A 6,000-nucleotide genomic window follows, 5' to 3' on the forward strand; every position below is an offset into this window, starting at 1 on the left:
TCAGTGCCTGGGAAATGGGGATGGATCCAGTGCAGGATGGTGCAAAATAAGGTTGGCTACAATTGCATTACACAGCAAGATGCCTTTAACATTTGAATCCCTTGTATCAGCCATGACCCAGATATAGCCGATTTTATTTTGTAATGGGGAGTTCATTTTGTGCAGCTGGGTGCCATAAAGAATGGGGGCTCCAGATTCGCTGTTATACTTCTATGTAAACGCTTGAAAACATATACAGGTATGGGATCCATTACCTGGAAACCCGTTATGCAGAAAGCTCTGAATTACGGAATAGCCATCTCCCATAGACTCCATTTTATCCAAATAATCCAAATAATTTTCAAACATGATTTCCTTTTTCTCTGTTATAATAAAACAGTAGCTTGTTCTTGATCCCAACTAAGATATAATTAATCCAGCCTATTGGGTTTATTTAATGTTTACATGATTTTCTAGTAGACTTAAAGGGATACTGTCATGGGAAAAAAAAATCAAAATGGATCACTTAATAGTGCTGCTGCAGCAGAATTCTGCACTGAAATCCGTTTCTCAAAAGAGCAAACAGATATTTTTATATTTAATTTTGAAATCTGACATGGGGCTAGACAAATTCAGTTTCCCAGCTGCCTCAAGTCATGTGACTTGTGCTCTGATAAACTTTAGTCACTCTTTGCTGCTATACTGCAAATTGGAGTGATATCAACCTCCCCCCCCCCCCCCGCAGCCTAACTGGAAGGTAATGAAATAGCCGCTCCCTAACACAAGATAACAGCTGCCTGGTAGATCTAAGAACCGCACTCAATAGTAAAATCCAGGTCCCACTGTGTCACATTCAGTTACATTGAGTGGGAGAAACAACAGCCTGCCAGAAAGCATTTCTATCCTAAAGTGCTGGCCCTTTCTGAAAGCACATGACCAGGCAAAATGACCTGAGATGGCTGCCTACACACCAATATTACAACTAAAAAAAATACACTTGTTGGTTCGGGAATTAAATTTTATATTGTTGAGTGAATTATTTGCAGTGTAATTTAGAAATAAAAAAATACATCATAAAAATCATGACAGAATCCCTTTCAGGTATGATGATCGAAATTATGGAAAGATCTGTTATCCAGAAAAACCCAAGTCCCGGGCATTCTGGATAACAGGTCCCGTACCCGTGGGCACAGGGGGTAACACCTCCCTCCCACTGGGCAGCTCGACTGGGTGGGGTGACCAAGGCCCAGCTCTGGTGGAAGGTAAGAGACTGACATGAGCTATGGCTTGTGTTTCAGATAAAGGGAGCTCTGAACCTTACAGACTATGCATAAGAGGGTTCCCTCTGCACTGTTTTGCTTCAGGTGCTATTAATGTGCTGCTTGTACTAACGCATATGATTTGGAGTAGCCATTTGTTGCTATGCTTTGATGACAGGGCAATATTTATGTGGAAAGTCACCAACGTGGCCCTGTCAGATTGTGGCGTTGTGCTGACTAGGGGATATACATTGGTTTTAACTGACGTCACAATGAGTGTTTTTTGTATTAAGGTCCAGAGTGCATCAACATTGTGATCGATGAGTACCTTTTCATTCCCCCCTACCCTTTTATATGGGAGCAGCCATTTTAACTAAATAGGAGACTTGCCAGTACCATAAAAAAATAAAAATTTGTTTGTACTTAACGGGAAAAAAAAAACACCAAGACACTTTTCTTACTTTAAAAAAGCAAAGTCTTTATTAAGAAATAACTTACCGATACTCCGCTTGCGCTCCTCTTCAGAAATGGCGACGATCCATCGTGCAGCGCTTGATTTAGACTTCCTGGCTATCTCCTATAGAAGGCAGGGAGGACAAATGGACCGCCGCACAATAGATCTTCGCCCTGTCGCCATTTCTTAACGCCGTTTCTTCGCCCTGTATTATTTCTTAATAAAGACTTTGTGATTTTAAAGTTAAAATTGTCTTTGTGTGTTTTTTTTTGTTTAGTATAAACAAATTTGTTTTTACTTTTTTTTTTGTTACGGGTCCTTTAAGGAAGCTTTAGCTTGATTCACGGAGGAGCAAGCTAAACATTAAAGGGGTGGTTCACCTTTATGTTAACTTTTGGTATATTCTTAAATGTCTAATTCTAAGCAACTTTTCAGTTGGCCATCATTGTTGTGTATAGTTTTTGAATTATTTGCCTTCTTATTCTGACTCTTTACAGTTTTCAAATGAGGGTCACTGTAAGGCTTCTTTTCAGGGTCTCTCCTATTTATATTCCAGTCTCTTATTCAAATCAATGCATGGTTGTTAGGGTAATTTGAACACTAGCAAATAGATTGCTGAAATTGTGACCTGGAGAGGTGCAGAATAAAAAGCTAAATAATTCAAAACCTCAAATAATAAAACATGAAAACCATTTGCAAATTGTCTCAGGATATCACTCTGTACATCATACTAAAAGATAATTAAAGGTGAACCACCCCTTGAACTACTGAGCAGGCAAACCCCGGCTATATGAGGGAAGCTTTGTAAACCAATCAGCTGTGGCTTTAGTTTAATGCAGACTGGGGACCAGGGGGGAGAGTTGTAGGGGGACCCGAGGGTAAGGGGGGCCCGGCCATGCCACACTTACTTGATTAGCCGGGCTCCCCATCTTTCTGAGACTGCTGACTTCGGGAAGGCATGGACGTTTAAGGGGCCCTGGCCACCAATTTTCTTATAATGTGGGGGGGGTGGGGGCCCTGGCCACCAATTTTTTTCTCATGTGGGGTCCTAGCCACCAATATTTTATAATGGGGAGGCCTTGGCCACAAATGTTTTTTTATGGGGGGCCCTGACCACCAATATCTCTTTATTTTTTATTAACATGTGGGAACCTTAGCCACCAATATTTTTTTTGTTTTTTTACTGTGTGGTGGGGGCGGACCTATGGGGTGGGGAGGGTAGGGCCTATCCGGTAAAATACCTGCCCGGGCCGGTATTACAAATTTACTGGCAATGTAGCTACCGGTAATTCGTAATACCTATAACAAAAGCCCTTGGCCCTCCCGCAGAAACCTCTCCTTCGTCTTCTGCCCCTCTTGCGATGGGGCCCCGTCCCCTTTTGCACCACGACACACGCGGCTCCGCTCCTTTTTACGTCACAGCCCACCCATTTACCCGTGGCTCCGCCCCTTCTTACGTCACGTCGTTACTGCCCCCCATCACTGGCCGGTACATTTTTTTAAAAAAGGTGGCAATCCTAGGGGAGGGCCCAGGAAATTTTGTTGTATGGGGCCCTGCGATTTCTGATGGCGGTCCTGCTGGGGACCATCAGCCACAAGCTACTTTTGCTAGCTGGCACTCTCTTGTGCGACACAGAATTTTCTGCCAGTTTTAAGCTGGCACTGGAAGCCTATTAGGTAGTGGGCTTAGTGAACAGGCTGTTGGCTTCCCATTACATAAACCGTATAAAAACGAATGGCTTCTGCTATAAAAGGCAATGATCCGTGCCATATCGCTGCACAAGTTTTCCGACACAGGAAGGTAATGCTAATTACAGCACAAGCATGACTGGCTGCCTGGGGAAACAACCCGCTCTGCAAGATGGGGTTTCTATGGAGATCATTTACATTACCGAGGGCAATAATTAGTACGGTGACTGTAATATTACTCACCGGGCCTCACTACCGACTCCTTTCATCACATGTGCTGCTTTGTTGGCTTGGCTCTGTACTGAGCTTTATCGATTGCAGGTGCATTAAAGCATAATCTTTGTGAGATTCCCCCATTATAATATGATTAACGTGAGCATTACAGGACATTGTTACACACAAGCTGCTGATTGTGATTGCACTGGTTATACTCGCCTCTTACTGACTTAATTATAATGCATATCAGTCACAAGCCTAAAAATCTTCATATACTTGGTCAGGTTGCCACCCCAGCAAATCTTGGCCACCCCAGTGGAGAGCTAAATGGAGACAGCTGTCAAGAGTAGCTGCTCGTGTATAGTATGCTTAACTGTGCTCACCAGTAAGTGAAGCAATAAACATAGAGATATGAAGCGCAGCCGGGCCCTGCTCCCCTCCGTACACGACTGATTTCACTGCCGAGCGGGCTGCCGGGGGGCCCTGAGGGGGGTGCAGGCCCTGGTCCGCTCGCACCCCCTGCTCCCCCGGTAGTTCTGCCACTGGCGAGTTATTATGTATACGACAAGGATCAAAAAATGTGAGTGATCTGCCATGTTTTTTTGCACTATGTCCTTCCAATGAATACAGCACTGCCTCTTTGGTAGCACTGTTATGTTTTGGTAGCCGAGGATGAGTAGAATATAACCGTGCTTTATTAGCAGGTTCATGCCATTACACTTCAACTCTAATACTTTAAAACAGTCTAGAAAGTACTATGTACACAGTATAACTCTTGTGCACAGTGACACCTATAGGCCCTTTGTATAAACAGCACATACTGTATTCATAAAGGATGGGGCACTTAGGCTTGCTGCCACCTTAAAGGGATCCTGTCATCGGAAAACATGTTTTTTTTCAAAACGCATCAGTTAATAGTGCTACTCCAGCAGAATTCTGCACTGAAATCCATTTCTCAAAAGAGCAAACAGATTTTTTTATATTCAATTTTGAAATCTGACATGGGGCTAGACATTTTGTCAATTTCCCAGCTGCCCCAAGTCATGTGACTTGTGCCTGCACTTTAGGAGAGAAATGCTTATTGGCAGGCTGCTGTTTTTCCTTCTCAATGTAACTGAATGTGTCTCAGTGGGACATGGGTTTTTACTATTGAGTGTTGTTCTTAGATCTACCAGGCAGCTGTTATCTTGTGTTCGGGAGCTGCTATCTGGTTACCTTCCCATTGTTCTTTTGTTTGGCTGCTGGGGGGAAAAAGGGAGGGGGCGATATCACTCTAACTTAAAGAGTGATCGAAGTTTATCAGAGCACAAGTCACATGATTTGGGGCAGCTGGGAAATTGACAATATGTCTAGCCCCATGTCAGATTTTAAAATTGTATATAAAAAAAATCTGTTTGCTCTTTTGAGAAATGGATTTCAGTGCAGAATTCTGCTGAGGCAGCACTATTAACTGATTTTTTTTCCCCCCATGACAGTATCCCTTTAAACTTGTGTTCATTTAGACGCAGAAGTTTGAGAGCGTTGGCAAATGCAGGCCACAATGGGGTCCTTTACTTACTACCTGCTGTAAGACAGGGAATTGAGACTTCTGGCGCTGCATTCTACAGCAAGCGCTTTTAGTGTCATAGTAAGTGGCCCCTATAGTTGTATACCAGATCAGGAAATTGAGCAGAAAGGAAAGCTGTATAGTGGAAAAATACTACCATAGTTCATATGAACAAGCTGCTGTGTAACAATGGCAGAAATTGAAAAAAGACTATATGGCACAGGTTAACCAATGGATAACAGATAACACCATTATGTTCTACAGAGCTTATCTGCTGTGTAACCTGAGCTTTTTCTCCTTTGAATGGCTGTCCCCATTAATACACAGCAGCTTATTTATATAAACAATAGTAGTGTTTCTGAAGCAAACACAGCAGTTTTACCAGTGCAGGGAAACACTACATTATATTTTTATTATTTAAAAAAAAAATAGATTTTTTGATGTAAGTGTTCCTTTAACTATTCCTGTGTACATTAGCTCCTGTCATGCTGTACTTCTATGGTAGGCAATCTTAAACATACCCAAACACTGACCATGGATTTGTCATTTTTAGATCGTAAGCCCTGCGGCAGAGATGTCGGGTGTTTCAGTCAACAATGTTATGACCCGTCACAACCTAGGGCCGCCACACAGACTCATTTTTGTGGGTTAAGGGCAGGTCTGCACTAGGGCATAGTTATAGGGGAAAGGCAAAGACTAGAGGGCCCAGAAGCTATAGGGGCTAAGCAATTTCAGTATATTTCTATGAAATATATTGCATTCTCAAAGCTTGGGGGGCCCCTTAAATGATTTTCCTGTGGGGTCTAGAAACCTCTAGTTACACCACTGTATGGAAGTACTTTTGATGTGGATGCTGC

Source organism: Xenopus laevis, chromosome 9_10L (assembly GCF_017654675.1).
Source record: "Xenopus laevis strain J_2021 chromosome 9_10L, Xenopus_laevis_v10.1, whole genome shotgun sequence".
In the NCBI taxonomy this organism is placed as follows: Eukaryota; Metazoa; Chordata; class Amphibia; order Anura; family Pipidae; genus Xenopus; species Xenopus laevis.